The following is a 17121-nucleotide window of genomic DNA, read 5'->3' as shown; positions in this document are numbered from 1 at the left end:
GGCAGCTGATATTTTTCTTGGATCCCTCTCATCGAGAGGTGTAGGATTGATCTAAAGATCATCCGATTCCGATAAGTATTTATGAAGATATGAATTTATTTTGATTATGGACAAATTGTCAAGTTGGCCAGCAACTTATGTAGGCTCAGAAGCCCAACAATCATGTCTATTCAACCTCTACATTTTAGTATAAATAGAAGAGGACTTGAAGTCATTTGACACACACACACATACTCTTCATGTGATCTCCTCCTCTCCATGTCTTTGGGTTTTGGTGAAGGAGAGACAGTAAGAGTATACACTAGCCTAAGTGAGGATGATGCCCTAGCCGCAGTACATATATGCCCTAGCCGCAGGCTTATGAGGAGATCTACACGCAGAAAAGAGGAGACTTATATGCAACATAAATAAGCCCCTATACGTTGTCCTAAGAAGGAGATCCAACCACAGTAAATGAGGTCTCTTCACAGCTGAAAGGAAGACCTCTATACGTTGTCTCAAAAGGCTGAATCCGCAGATGAGAGGAAGGCTAATATAGGCCCTAAATGAAGGCATGAATCCGCTATCTATTGACCATATATGCAGCAAGAAAGAGACTCTTTATCCACAGTCAGAAAGAGGATCTATACACAGTCCTAGAGGAGATGATTTAGCTGTTGTTCTAGCAAGGAGACTTAGCCATAACTTAGCCACAGTCATGAAGCCTAGACATAGTTGAAGGAAGCCCTTGCAGCTGACTTATGAGGAGGACCTATTCACTGTCCAAGGGAGCTTCATACGTAGCCCTAATCCGCAGTCAAAAGATAAAGTATAAACTCAGATTACTGTAGGTGATAACATGGTGATAAGACATTGTTACATAGTGAAGGAATGCATATGCTCTAGATCAGCTTATATAAACAACTGGGTATTTGAAAGGGTTGACACCATAGTCAAGTTCTTATGATGCTTGAATGCTAGCAAGATAAAGTATTCGAGGCCTATCTTGTTGCTAGGCTAGGCCACAGGCTATAGTCAACAGCAAGGCTATTCTCAGGATTGCCTATAAAATGGACAGAGCTACTATGTTGAGGGTTAGTTAGATAACAAGGATGCAACATGGTGATGATTGCAGCAGGATGGGGGCAGCAAAGTGATCATGGATGCTTGATGAGTACAACGTAGAAGTCAGTGAATGCAGATCAACAATGAGTACAACATTGGGTGTAGATCCATGATAAAGAGTAGCTCAATGATTGGAGCAGCTTAGTGACAGGAGTAGCAATATGAAGTGCATAGCATGGTCATGATAAGTGCAACATGTTGCAGTACATAGAGGTGCAACAAGTGGACAAGATGCAACACTATGATAGGTGAAGGAGTCACCTTAGAGAATTAGTTGAAGCAACATGTCTTCAACTGATCTCATATAGATATTGAAAGTCAAAATGTTGACTTTTGTTGTAAATGTACTATCTCTCTCTCTCTCTGCTAAACTATTGAAGAACATAGAAGAAGAATTTATCAAGGGTTTCCCCACATTGGGTTTTGTCCCTGGCTAGCGCCAAATCTTGTGTCCTCTTGTCTTGGCTTGTCTTCTGCAATTTATGTTTATGTTCTATCTACAGTTTGCTTTAATGCTGATGTGATTGCTAATCTAGAAAATATATGGAGCTAGCTGTGAAAATTGAAATAAATTGCTCTAAGCATAGAACATACCTAAAATTAACAGAAGGCTTCCCATTTCAAATCGAATTATTCTCATGGAGGGAAGAAGGGTGACATGTCTAAAGTGAGATGCTTTACTTGTCATGAGATGGGAAATTATGCGACTAATTGCCCATTGAAGAAGTCCAAGAAGGGATCCTCGGAAGGATCGGAAGGTGAGGCATTAGCCTCTTAGTTCGAAATGGACTTTACCCTCATCGCATGCATGGTGTCATCGATGATGGGTCATGTCTGGTATCTTGACAGTGGAGCCTCATTCCACATGGCCGGTGATAAAAGTTTATTCAGTGCCTTGGAGGAGAAAGACCTCAAGATGTGCGTAGAGATGGGTAACGAGGAAAGGTATAGTGTTTTAGGAGTGGGCACAGTTGCTTTTCAGAGGGAGCATGGAGCTCCTACCACCTTGACAAATGTGAAGTATGTGCCTGGATTGAAGAAGAACTTGTTATTGGTCGCGACGTTGGAGGAAAAAGGCTACGATGTTGTCTTCAGTGAAGGAAAGGTGTTCCTAAGACACATAGCCACAGGTCAGACCAAGAGGATAGGGATTCGGGTGAAGAATCTCTATAAACTAGAGGTAGATGATTGTGCAGCATTGAGTACGAAAGTAGAATTGGTGCAAAGCCAAGACATTGGTGAGTTTTGGCACAGGCTGTTGGGCCATTTGCATCATGGGGCTTTGAAGATAATGCAGCATATATCTACAGGACTTCCTAAAGGTAAACTTGAGCAAGTTGACAGATGCAAAGGTTGTACCTTGGGAAAGTACACCAAGTCTCCCTTTCATGATCGAGACAGTCGAGCAGAGGCTATCTTAGAGCGAGTTCATACTGATGTGTGTGGACAACTCTCGATGTCATCCACTGTGAAGCAAAGGTATTATGTGATTTTCATTGACGACTATTCTCGTAAATGCTAGATTTATTTCACGTAGAAGAAGGACCAAACTTTCACAAAGTTTTGTGAGTTCAAAACTTTGGTCGAGAAAGAGTTTGGGAAGAAGATGAAGGCCTTGAGAAGTGACAACGATGGAGAATATGTCTCTCAAGAGTTTAAGGAATTATATGCAGTGGAAGGAATTAAACGAGTTGACGACACCTCATAACCCACAGAAGAATGGGGTGGCTGAGAGGAAGAACAGAACTATTGTAGGGGCGGCACGGGAAATGCTGCATGACCAAGGCATACCACTTCACTTGTGGGCTGAGGCATGGAACACAATGGTCTATTTGCAGAATAGAAGCCTGCATCACATACTTGGGATGAGGACACTAGAGGAAGCTTTCTCTGGTAAGAGACTAGATGTGGGTCACTTCAGGATATTTGGCTCTTCGGTATATTGCCATGGGACAAAGGATGCATGGAAGAAGCTTGAGCCGACATCAGAGTTGGGGATATTTGTGAGGTACAGTGATACACCTCACAACTATCAGGTGTACCTTCCTACCAGTCGGAGGACAGTGGTTTGCAGAGATCTCAAGTTTGATGAGCAAAAGCCAATGCGAATTTCCCTTGAGAGGGAGCTCCAACTACAAGGCTGTGGATGAACTGTTGGTTCCTAAGGAGGAGGAGCTGCATGCAGAGGTTCCAGGAGAGGAGACATCCACTCAAGTAGAGGGTTCCAGATATGGACGGAAGCGCATAAGAGAAGCTAACAGATTGTTGGAGGATGCGAGAGAGAATGTGGGAGCACCATCTTCTCAGCGCAAACAGAGGAGGTCACCTAAGAGGTACAATGGATACATGGCCCTTGCCGGGGAATGTGTTGAGACTGAGCCATATTCCTTTGAGGAAGTAGTGCAGTAGCCGATTTGGGTTGATGCTATGGTGGAGGAGTATGACTCCATACTTCGTAACAGTGTTTGGGACGTGGTTCTGAGACCGAAGAACAAGTCAGTTGTGACTTCCTGTTGGCTTTACAAGGTAAAGCAAGCTACTGATGGTAGTGTGGAGAAGCATAAGGCAAGATTTGTTGCCCATGGCTTTTCACAGGTTGAGGGGATTGACTATGATGAGACTTTTTCTCTTGTCGTAAGGTACTCATTTATCAGATCTATGTTGGCACTATCAGCACAGATGGGTTGGAATATCCATCAGATGGATGTGAAGACTGCATTCCTCAATGGCGAGATTGAGGAAGAGGTGTACATAGAGCAGTAGGAAGGTTTTGAGACCTTCGATCATGAGTCGCATATGTGCCGACTCAAGAGAGTGTTGTATGGGCTGAAGTGAGCACCTCGTGCTTGGTACACCAAGATAGACAACTACTTCATCGATTTGGGCTTCACAAAGAGTGAAGCGGATGCAAACCTGTACCACGTCATCATGGAAGGTAAGTTGTTGATCATCGTTCTTTATGTTGATGATCTCATATTGACTGGTGATGATCAGTTGATCGTGTCTTGGAAGGAGGACCATGCAAGAGAATTAGAGATGAAAGACATGGGTCTGATGCATCACTTCCTTGGCATGGAAGTGTGGCAGAAGGATGGGGAGTTGTTTGTGTCTCAGGGCAAGTATGCCAACGAGATATTCAAGAGATTCCACATGGAGAAGTGCAAGCCCATGCAGACTCCTATAGCTGGTAACTGGAAGGAGGATGCTACTTTAGGGGAAGTAGTGGAAGTTACTGTGTACAGGTAGCTTGTGGGTTCACTGATGTACTTAGTGAACACATGACCATATTTGTGTTATGCGGTGAACCAGCTAATTCAAGCGCTGATTCAACCTACCAAGATGTTTTGGAAGGCAACAAAGCATGTATTGAGATACCTCAGAGGCACATCTCAGTATGGATTATGGTATAGATGGATAGAGGGAGTGAAGCTACAGGGCTTCACTGATGCAGATTGGGCAGGGAGTCCATCAGATTGGAAGAGCACATCAAGAGGGATTTTCAACCTTGGGTCAGCAGTTGTTTTTAGTACAACAGGAAATAGAGGTTGGTTGCACTCAGCTCGGTAGAGGCAAAATACATGGCTGCAAGTCAGGCAACATGTGAGGCCATCTAGATGCGGAAAATCCTCGTTGGTTTTTTTGATCAAAGAATGGATCCAACTGTGATCTATTGTGATAATAAGAGTTGTATCAAACTCTCTAAGAATCCAGTATTTCATGATAGGTCCAAGAACATCGACATCTGGTATCATCATCTGAGAGACTGTGTAGCGAGGAGGAACATGTTACTGCAGTACATTTCGACAGAGGAGCAAGATGCTGACATTTTGACAAAGGCATTGTCAAAGTGTAAATTCGAGTTCCATAGAGACATGATCGGGGTGGCAGATAATCCCTTTCTTGTTGACAGCGAGTGTTGAAATATGGCAACACAAATATTCCAATTTAATTTTTCCTTGAACTAAATTGTGAATTAAAATCGAATTTAGTCTTAACAACTACTTGGAAATAATTAATTAATTCGATTTGAATTAATTAGTTGGAGAAATTCAAGTTAGAAGTCTTTCTGAAATCATGCAAGAGTTATCCCTTAAATTAAGGAGATAAGATTGAGTTATATTTGAGTTGTAATTAGTTAACTCAGTTTACTGAGTTAAGTCCAGTTAAATTACTTCGAAACTGTTTAAGGAACTAATAGAGAGTTAACAGTCAGTTGATGCATGCATGCACTCAACTAGTGCTACTCCAGTTAACTGAAGATTCCCTCAACAGAAACTCATGCATGCCTATTCTGAGAAATACCTAGTTGAGATTAAACTCAAGGACAATGTACTATCAGTTGCATGTGTTTTCTTATAAAGAAAACTCATGCATGCAGTCAAGGAATCATTCCTTGAGGATTGCTCAGTTCTGACAGTGTGTGAGAGAGTGTTCCACTTGGTAACATGAGAATCATCCACAAGGAACAACGCAAGGAAATAGGAGCTCTGAGGGTAGAGAGGAAGGCTTGAGAGGAGCCATGATTGCCTGTGAGCATCTGTGAGGATTGTACTGAGCGCTGGCTAGTTGTGAGAGCTAAGGCTTTGTATAGTTCCTATGTATTTCCACCTTGTATGATAATACAGATAGTGGGGTTTTTAGCTGAGGCTTTCCCCAAAGTATTTCATGTGTATTGTGTATTGATTCTTCTTCTTATGTTTATATTGTTCAGCTCGATCTTTAAGCTTTCAAAAATTGATAGTAGAAGTAGGTTATAATGTTTTGCTTTGATTTATATTGCATTATCAGGTTAACCTACCATAAAAAATTCTACATGGTATTAGCACTGGATTTGTAGAAATTTTCTACATGGTATCAGAGCTATTAACAGTATAATGAGAAGAGAATTCGAAGTTTGAAGTTCGGGGTTGTAGGCGCAAATCAAATTCATATCATACTTCGAGGTTGGCCAATGGAATCATATGGCTTGAGACTCGAATATGCCTTGGAAGGTAGCTCAAATTACATAGCATGGCAAGATAGAATGGAGGCTGTATTAGAAGACAATGGCTTGAAGGAATTCATTGATCAAGAAATCCCAAAGCTAGCTTCAACTAATGCACAAGAGTTGGTTGAGTGGAAGAAGTGTGGCGAAGGCGAGACGAATCATCCTTAAGGGAGTTCGAGACCATATTGTCTTGAGTCTCCATGGGAAGGATACTCCATTTTCAATGTGGAAGACATTGAAGGACCTCTACCAAAACAATAGCGACTAGAGGAAATTGGCGCTCAAGGATAAGCTTCGTAGAATCAAGATAGAGAAGGGCGATACTATCTCCACATATCTGAACAAGCTCACCACCTGCAGAGATGAGCTTGACAGTGTGGGAATAACTACTACCGATGATGATATGGTGAGTCTCGCTCTCCTTGGCCTTCTAAAGAGTTGGAATAGTTACTAGGACTCTGTGAATGGAAGGGAGAAACTGCCGGATTGGGAACGACTATGGTCGGATCTTATGCAGGAGGAGATTAGGAGGAGCACACGAGATGGTTCTTCATCCAAGAATGATGATAAAAAAAATCTAGCCTTAGCAAGTAAGGCAAGGAAAGGGATGGGGAAGGCTTCCCATTTCAAATCGAATTATTGTCATGGACGGAAGAAGGGTGACATGTCTAAAGTGAGATGCTTTACTTGTCATAAGATGGGACATTGTGCGACTAATTTCCCATCGAAAAAGTCCAAGAAGGGATCCTCGGAAGGATCAGAAGGCGAGGAATTAGCCTCTCAGTTCGAAATGGACTTTACCCTCATCGCATGCATGGTGTCATCGATGATGGGTTGTGTCTGGTATCTTGATAATGGAGCCTCATTCCACATGACTTGTGATAAAAGTTTATTCAGTGCCTTGGAGGAGAAAGACCTCAAGATGTGCATAGAGATGGGTGACGATGGAAGGTATAGTGTTTCAGGATTGGACACGGTTGCTTTTCAGAGGGAGCATGGAGCTCCTATCACCTTGACAAATGTGAAGTATGTTCCTAGACTGAAGAAGAACAAGGTATTGGTTGCAATGTTGGAGGACAAAGGTTACGACGTTGTCTTCAGTAAATGAAAGGCGTTCCTAAGACACATAGCCACAGGTCAGACCAAGAGGATAGGGATTCAGGTGAAGAATCTCTATAAACTAGAGGTAGATGATTGTGCAACATTGAGTACGAAAGCAAAATTGGTGCAAAGCCAAGACATTGGCGAGTTGTGGCATAGGCGGTTGGGCCATTTGCATCATGGGGCTTTGAAGATAATGTAACAGACATCTACAGGACTTCCCAAAGGTAAACTTGAGCAAGTTGACAGATGCAAAGGTTGTACCTTGGGAAAGTACACCAAGTATCCCTTTCATGACCGAGATAGTTGAGCAGAGGCTATCTTAGAGTGAGTTCATACTGAGGTGTGTGGACCATTCTCGACAACATCCACAACGAAGCAAGGTATTATGTGATTTTCATTGACGACTGTTCTCGTAAATGCTGGATTTATTTCATGTAGAAGAAGGATCAAACTTTCACAAAGTCTTGTGAGTTCAAAGCTTTGGTCGAGAAAGAGTTTGGGAAGAAGATCAAGACCTTGAGAAGCAAAAACGGTGGAGAATATGTCTCTCAAGAGTTTAAGGACTTTTTTTTGCAGCGGAAGGAATTAAACAAGAGTTGACGACACCTCATAACCCACAGCAAAATGGGGTGGCCAAGAGGAAGAACAGAACCATTGTAGGGGCGACACGGGCAATGCTGCATGACCAAGGCCTACCACTTCACTTGTGGGCTAAGGCATGCAACACAACGGTCTATTTGCAGAATAGAAGCCCGCATCGCATACTTGGGATGAAGACACTAGAGGAAGCTTTCTCGAGTAAGAGACCAGATGTGGGTCACTTCAGGATCTTTGGGTCATCAGTAAATTTCCGTGGGACAAAGGATGCATGGAAGAAGCTCGAGCCGACAACAGAGTTGGGGATACTTGTCAGGTAAACTGATACACCTCACAACTATTGGGTGTACTTGCCTACCAGTTGGAGGACAGTGGTTTGCAGAGTTCTCAAGTTTGATGAGCAAAAGGCCATGTGAGTTTCCCTTGGGAGGGAGCTCCAACTATAGGCTGTGCAGGAACTGTTGGTTCCTAAGGAGGAGGAGCCTTAGACTGATGCAGTGGAGCTACATGTAGAGGTTCTAGGAGTAGAGACATCCACTCAAGCAGAGTCTTCTAGAGATGGACGAAAGCGGACAAGAGAAGTTGACAGATTGTTGGAGGATGCAAGAGAGAATGTGGGAACACCATCTTCTTAGCGCAGACAGAGGAGGTCACCTGAGAGGTACACTGGATACATGTCCCTTGCTGGGGAATGTATTGAGATTTTCTACAGTGTGTTGTGAAAAACTCTTACCCTCCTTTAGTTAGCATTCATCAAAGTGAAAAGGAAAAATTTTCATATATCTACATCAGAATTACTAACAAGAGTCATTCACACCATCTAAGTTTCATGCCCCATCCCAACTGTGTAAACAACATCCACATAAAATTAACGCAATAATAAAAGTAACTAGATTCATCTTTTTCTTTTATTGGTAGTACACCAACAATAGCTTAGGCTAGGATCTTGGAGATAGGTGTGTGAGTTAACTACTCCAAGACTACAAAACAAACTTAGCAGCTTGTAGTAGGGAGAAAAATACACTTGCAGTAGTGCATTCTGGGAACCCCTTCTAACAATAGGGTTAAGCACGCGGTCACACTTGGGCTAGGCAAGGTGTCATGACCAATTTCGCTTAGTTTCAGGTAGCGTGATATAATGGAATTTGCATGCATACAAACAATGTTATTAGAATTTTTGCTGTAGCACTTGGGGAACAATTAGGAGGAAACTCTCAAGGGGGTTTCGGTCTTAGCTCTTTGGGCTAAGTGTCCTTCCCTTGCATGTGGATTTGTTCTATGACTGTCCCCTTAGGATGTGTTATTATCAATGGTGACCATAGTGGCCTATCTTTTAGGGCTCATACACAAGTGCAGGGTCGAGGTCATGTTCTATGTACGTGGGACATACATTATTCATACTTTTTCAGTCCTCTAGGAGGGTGCCCTAGCTAATAAGGCCACTTGCACTGAGTTCACAGCTAAAAGGGTGGGGAAGTAGGTCACTAGTATAATTTTTCCACCACCAACTTCTTTGTCTTTTTTGTTTGTGTGTGACTATCTTTCAGTACATTTCTAGTGTGTGTTGTTTGATCCGAGTCAATAATTTTGGCCTCAGGGTGTTTGCACTAACATAATTGTGTTAATTTATAATTTTTCACGCTGGTTGAACATAGTCGCCAACAGTCACGTTGTCTTCATGGTTTGCCTCTTGAACGAGGTGGACTTTTCACTCCTAGATGGTGAGTTCCTATCGGTGCTCAAGACTTAGATCAATACATAGTTTACATTCTATTCATGTTCCTTCCTGTAGTGTCTTGATTTCTATCGAAACTTTGGCAGACAATTCTATTTCTCCTTCCAATCCACCTTTGACCGATCCACTAGGACCTGAGTTGTTGCGGTTGAACCCTAACGGTTCCACACCTGCTTATACATTTTTACCATTGTGAGTTATATGTCCTATGGTGGAGTCTGAGACATATTTACCCTTTGCATCAGTAGTATCATTTTCCATGTCATCATTTACGCCTCTTTGTGGGGCCATACCTACTCCTTTGTCTACACCTCTCACATCTTCTTGGTGCATCCCACCAGTTTCCTCTATAACTCCTACAATTTTTGTGAATGTTTCCATGCCTACTTTGTCTTATATGCTGACCATGCTTATTCCTCCTAGTTAGCCAATAGAGTCAGGAGTCTTTTCACCAAACTTTGCTCAACCAATGATTCTTGTTCCTTAGTCAGGTGTAGTTACTTCTGGAAATGTGTGGGTGGGATCATCAGTTGTTTCTAGTCAGCATGGGGTCAACATTGCTACTATCATGTCGCAATCCTAATATAGTTTGTTGTTTGGAGGGATGCCACCTACCAATAGTTTTCCTAGAGGGGCTAGTTTCCCTAGAGGAAACCCTATTTCTAGTGTCGTCACCCACACTAGTTATTCTCCTTATGTCAGTCCTAATGCACAGGTTGGTCCATATTATCCTCCTAGTTACAACCCTATGAGAAGTCATGCTCTTGGGGGTCCTTTTCTCTCTAGGGGCACATACCTTTGGGGGAAAAATCCTTTCACCAATTACTCTGGCCTGCAACAGTCATATGTCGAGGCGAACCCATACCTTCACTAGAAATCCATGCATCATAATCCCTATATGGGGGGATTGCAAGGTTGGCCAGGGGCTTCTCCTGCCTATGATTCATTCAAACAACTTCACAATCCATTTTTATCTTCTTTTGATCTACCAGATTTGGCTAAGTTGACTAACACCCCCATTAGACATGATCCCTGATGGCCACCTATGCCCACCAAGTTGCCTTTTGATATTCACAAATTCGAAGGAAAGTTCAGAGAGAATCTGTGCACTCATATCACTACATATCATCTATGGTGTTCATCCAACTCTCTCGTGGAAAATTCAATTAATATTCGCTTGTTCCAATGTACTTTAACCTAGGATGCCGCAAAATGGTACATTGAATTGGATATTGCATCCTACAATGACTTGTCCTCTTTAGCTCAGACATTCTTGACACACTTCCAGTTGCCCATGAGGTATGATATCAATTTTGACCTATTATCTAACCTTAAACAAGATGATGCCATGTTGATTTGTGATCATAAGCATGAGTGGTGTTGTCGCAAGAGGTTGATGAGAACCAAGCTACCTGATGAGATATTACACAAATGGTTCATTCGATCTCTAAGATGCTAGATTTCGAAGGATGTGTCTATGTTCCGAGCCATTACTTAGGAGAAAGATATTCTAGCTTCCCAACAACTCGATTTTATTCATTCGCAGTCATGCATTCTATATGAAGTTATTCCCAATGCTCCTAGGCCTTCCATTGACCCAACAAAACCTGTTCTTGGCCCACACCCTACTGGTGTGTTTCGGTATGTTTCCGATTATGTGAGCCAACTTGCTACCCAACATGGGCACTTGATTGTTACATATCAAGCCCTAACAAGTGCGTCTGGATCTACTAAAGCACCTTCTTCTGAGGAGTCCACTGATGTTCTGATAGTGAAGTACATGACACCTAATAACAACAAACAACCTGATGGTAAAAATAATAATAAGAAGAATAAAAAAATAATAAAACTGCTTAGGAATCTCAATCAGATCCCCAGAATCATGGAGGGGGCGCCAATGAGCATCGTTAAAAGATAAAATTACCTTATAAAATTTGTCAAGGTGAACATCTTACTCATGAATTCCCTCGGATGGATGAATTTCATAGGCTCCTTGCACGCACCCAACAACGTGTTGTTTTAAATCATCCATTTTCTTCACAACCTCAATAACAAATGGTTTCCCAGCCTCCTCCACCTTCGTAAGGGGGAAACGACGAGACATTTTCCTATCCTACCCAGAATTAATCCGTATTTATGTGCAAATAAGATGTGAATGTGACTACGCGAGGTAAGTCCTATGATGTTCTTGAGTTGAGTTATTCTCCTAAGGAATCACCCTCTCGACCTCCTTCCACTGGACCTTTCACATTAGATAAGCCTTTGGATCCTATTTATCCCCCCCCTAAGGGTGTCATTTATAAGAAAACACAATCCCTCTACCCGAGCCATTCAAAATTATAGTATTGTTGAAGATCTTGCCTAAGTTCCTTGTGTCATGTCTGCCCCGGAGGTTTCACAAAGTTGTCCCGAGTAGCGTAAGGCCTTGTTGTCTGCCATTGGTGGAGTAGATCCATCTGACTCAAACATCATTACGTTTAATGCTGACAAGGATTCTCCCCAACTTTCCCACCATAATGCTTTTCAAATTATTATGTGTGTCTTCCATAGGAATATTCATCACACTTTGGTGGATGACGGCTCTTCCACTTGTATCCTATTTGCATCATGCTGGAAGGCTCTTGGATCTCCATCACTCGTTACGTCCAACACTACTCTTCAAGCCTTTGATGGGCACCATTTTTTTCCTAAGGGGTTTCTTCCCAAGTTTTTCGTTGAGTTACGAGGAAAAATGTATATATCAATGTTGAAGTCATCGATGCTCCTTTGGATTATAACTTGCTCCTTGACCGTAGTTATGGAGACACCCTAGGTGACTCCTCCTTGTCTTCTGCCTCCTCTTTTCCATTCCCCTTTTCATCTTTGTCTTTCTCCTCTTCTTCACCTTGTTCATCAGTTTCCTCCTTAGCATCTTCCTCTATTTCTTCACCACTTTCCTTCTCTTTCTCTTCCTCTTCTTCCTCATCTATTTCCTCTTCATCCCTCTCTAGATCCTCATTTGTTTCAGTTTCCTCTTCATCCCTTTCACTAGCAGTAGGGATTTTGTCATATGTGAGGGCTTTTATATCCTCCTCTGTCTGTATGTCTCTGAAAGTTTCCCATGTGATAGGAATTCTAAGGTTGTGGAGGGAATCTTCTATGATGAGTCTAATTAACCCATGATGGGCTAGCTGTTGGTAGTTTCCTTCCTTCACTTTTATGCTCATATCTATCAGGGATTGAAGAAGGAAGTAGGGTATGCTGAGTCTGTGGTGAGGAGGTGTATCTGCTCCAAACCTCAATTCTTCAAGAAGCCTAAAGTGGTATCCATATACCACACTATACCTACCTTCACATGATATGTATTTGATAAGGTGGTAGCTTATTTCATTCCAAGGGTATGGTAGGCTTGCTCTTCTCACTCCATTCTTGTCTTCCATGGCCTCCTCTCCCTCTAGAAAGAATTTCTTCTTTGCAGTTTGGTTATTTCCCTTGTCTTCCTTTCTCCAAGGAACTCCTAAGGGAAGTGTGGTAATTTTGCTTATGAGTTTAGGGGTGAGCTCTATGGAGAGGCCTCTCACCACAACAGTGGCATGGGTCCTAGTTAGTGGAATGAGGGAGAGAGCAAAATCTTTGGCTACTTCATCATCATACCCCCTCAATTTCTCAAAGTACCCCATCCAATTATGCCTTGTGAATATTTCTAGCATAGGAGGGTGTTGGTGAATCCTCACAGTGTTGATGGGCTCCCTTCTATTAAACCCCCCTGTCATTTTGTCTGGTGAATGGAGGAGCAAAGATGTATGATACAAAATTTAATGGAGGAAATGGGACTGAAATTTCTGTGGATAAAATTCTCTTATACAACTATCAATTTCAATCAAACTAGAAGATTTTTTGTTCCTTTCACTTGGAAAAATGGGAGGAAATGTAGAGCCTACCTCCTTACAGTGCTTGATGTAGCCAACCCCTATGTTTCCTCCTCTGAAATTGCTCACTGCCAATACTGTAGATTGCTTGACTGTATCCTGTAGGATTCCTGTGGGATCCTGTAGGAGGTCCTGTGGGATCCTGTAGGAGGTCCTGTGCAGAAAAGAATGAAGTTTCCCTCTCATGTAGGTTGCTTGAGGGTCGAGAGATACTTTTCTAGAGTGAGCCTCAAGAATATGAATGCATGAATGCATGGGGATCAACGTTTATTTCCTCTTATGGTCGAGTTGAGTGAGGTGGTGTGCTGGCAGCCGAGGTACAAATTTCTATTTTTGGACCATTGGTCCCCACTACCACATCATCATTCCCCTCACCTCGTAATCAACTCCCATTTTGGGCATCCGCAATATTAACTGATTTCGACCTCATCCTCCTTTTCTTTGACTTGACTGTTGCCACGTGTGTGAGGACTAATTGTTTTGTCCTTGTTGATTGAACAAAGGTGGACAAGTTAACCGGACACCTTTCGCTTATAAACCAACTCGTTCACAATGTTTACATTTTTTTGATTACATTATGCAAATGAGAGAGTGAAGCGAGATACTTACCTATGGGAACAATACCTTGCTACAGTTTGTTGAAGAAATGAGGTGTTTGTTTTATGTTGGTTGCATGTGATTTCTCCCTCTTTTTTTATATATATATTGTCCTTTGATGATTTTCTTAATGTGCAGGTACGTGGTGTTGATGATGATTATGCTGTTGTTGCTCTGGAGGAGCTTATTTTTTCCTTGGATCTCCATGCTTGAATCTTGCTGCAACCTATGATTTCTGTTTGGTGGGATAGGCTGCTATAGGATTTTCTACAGGATGTCCTGTAGCTGCTTCTCCCTCCAAATTTTTAATCATATTCCACTTCTGGGACCTGACGATGATTAACATGGACAGAGAGGAGGTCTAGGGGTGTGTGAATAATGAAAAATAACATTCAGGTGTTGTTCCCCTTTCTCTCTGTCTTATCTTTTTTTCTCTTTGTTTTTTCTTTCTTGAAAGCTGTAATTTTTTTTTTTGAAAATTGATTTTTTACTGATGAATGCTGGGGTGATCAAGGTGGAGAGTGATATGGTAATGAGATGGTGATGTAGGAATTTATTTTTTTGACATGGGTAGGTCATTTCATTTCCCTAGGGTTACTTCCTCTAGGATTCCCAATCCACTGTAATTCCTACAGGATCATCCTGTAGGTTTTCAGGGGATCCTATAGGTTTATAGGGAATCCTGTAGAAAACACAGAACCCTTGCAAATTGAGTCAAATGAGTGAAAAAATGAAAGGAATGGTGGAATGGTGAAGGAAAATGAACGGGGAAATAAAAATATGAGTTGAATAGGTCCCTTTTGATTCTTCATTGCTGCTCTGATCGTCCTCTTGCTGACTTGCAAACAACATTTTCACATTTTTCTTTTCTCTCTTTTTTTTATTATTAATTTTTTTTTTGAAAACAACTAGTGTGCCTCGAAGAGGTTTTCATCCTATCTACTTGTCATGGGCACCTCAAGATATGTTTTCACCCAAAGATCTTTTTATTTCTCTTTTTTTTTTGACACCATTGGGCTACCTCAATAGGTTTTCAACCCAATAGTGGGACTCAGGTGCCTCATGAAGGTTTTCACTTGAGTCTCCTTATTTTTTTCTCAGTGACTTGATGAGGCAGGAGCTAAGACTTGCTCCACCACCATCACTGTTTTTTTGATACCATCAATGAACTCTTGCTTTGACAATGGCCTTTTGTAAACTTTCAATCTGTGCCCATTAATAAGTAAAGGAATGGCCTCTGCATCTATGGTTCTGATCTGCACTGAACCATTATCATGACATTTCTCTATAACATAAGGCCCTAACCATCTAATCCTTCACTTGCCCTTAAAGTCTTTATATCTAGAATAATATAAAAATGCCCAATCACCTTCCTGAAATTTCTTATTCCTGATGTTCTTATCACGCTAGATCTTCCTCTGAATTTGAGTTCCACCTCTGTGTAGGATGGCCTGCATTATGAACTCATCTAAACCATTCAACTAGAGAAATTTCTCTTTTGTGCACTATTGAGATATAGATCTAGTTGGGTTGCCATCCTCAATGTATTATACTCAAATTCAATGGATAGTAGGGCCTTTTTCCCATAGACTAGCTCATAGGGTGTGAATCCAGTGGTGGTCTTCCAAGTGGTATTATAGGCCCAGGTGGCCTTAACTAGTCTATCTGCCCAATATTTTATGCTGCTGCTAACTACTTTGGTTAGAATGCCCTCCAACGCTCTGTTGGTCACCTCCACTTGCCCATTAGCTTGTGGGTGATAGGGAGTGGAGGTTCTATGCTTAATCTTGTGCTGGCTTAACAAGTCTTCAATCATGTTGGAGGTAAAATGGCTACCTTGATCAGTGACCAGTTCTCTAGGGTACCCAAACTTGTAGAATACATTCTCCCTTAAGAACTCAACCACCTTCTCCTCTGTTGCTGCCTTGATTGCCTTGGTTTCAACCCACTTAGTCAGATAGTTAGTGCACATAATGATATACTTCTTTTACTTGAAAGGAGGGTCAATAGGCCCAATGAAATCCATGCCCCACTTGTCCAATGGCTCGAAAGTCACTTGAGACTGCAGAGGCATTTCATCCCTTGGAGTAGGCTTTCCCATCCTTTGGCATCGATCACAATGACTAGTATATCTTTTCACATCCTGAAGAAGAGTGGGCCAATAATAACCAGCTTGTAACACCTTGAATGATGTCCTGTTTGCTGCAAAGTGACCTCCACAAGGCGCATCATGACAGGTCAGAAGGATGTCAAAGACTTCCTCCTCCCTGACACATCTTCTCAAAATTTGATCCAGGCCTAGTTTGAAGAGGTTGCCCCCAATCCAAGCGAATGGGGCGCTCTTCCTCATGATCTTGCTTTTCTCTTTGGAGGAAAAATTCGATGGGAACTGTGCAAATACCAAATAGTTTGCTATGTCAGCAAATGATGGAGAGAGAACTGAAATGGAGAATAAGTGCTCATCCGGTAACTGATCATCAACCATTCCTTCCTCACCTACAGGAAAAGTTAATATGGACAAAAAATCTGCAACAAAATTTTCCTGACCAGGCTTATCAACAATATTTAGATCAAACTGTTGTAATAAAAGTAACCATCTAATAATCTGGGCATTCACATCAGGTTTATTCATTAAATATTTGATTGCAGCATGGTCAATATGTACAAATGTTTGATAACCTGTAATGTAATGCCTAAATTTGTTCAATGAATGCACAACAGCCAGGAGCTCCTTTTCGGTTCTCAATTCTCTGGCAAAAGGCAAGACAACTTGCATCTTCAAATGATTTTTTGATGAAAGGAGATGATATGATTTATTGAGTTGAGGTAGGCTCATATATGATGACCTGCCCTCCTTTATGCCTCTTTTGTTCAGATGTTTTAGACTCCATGGTAACACCTAGCTCTATGGGAGAGAAATTAGGGTTTTACTTGTAGGAAAACAAGGGATTTTGATAGCTTGAGGAAATTAAGGGAAATGAAAGGGACAGGGAACTGGTAAATTCTTGGGAAAATTTGGGAGGATAGTGAGGGATGTTAGGGAGATAAGGAAGGTGGAATTTCAAAATTTGGGTGAGGGGAAGGGTTTT

The sequence above is a fragment of the Pinus tabuliformis genome, chromosome 3_2 (assembly GCF_031772625.1).
Source record: "Pinus tabuliformis cultivar Carrire ecotype Pingquan chromosome 3_2, CPIR1, whole genome shotgun sequence".
Classification (NCBI taxonomy): Eukaryota; Viridiplantae; Streptophyta; class Pinopsida; order Pinales; family Pinaceae; genus Pinus; species Pinus tabuliformis.
This window is presented reverse-complemented; position numbering follows the sequence as displayed.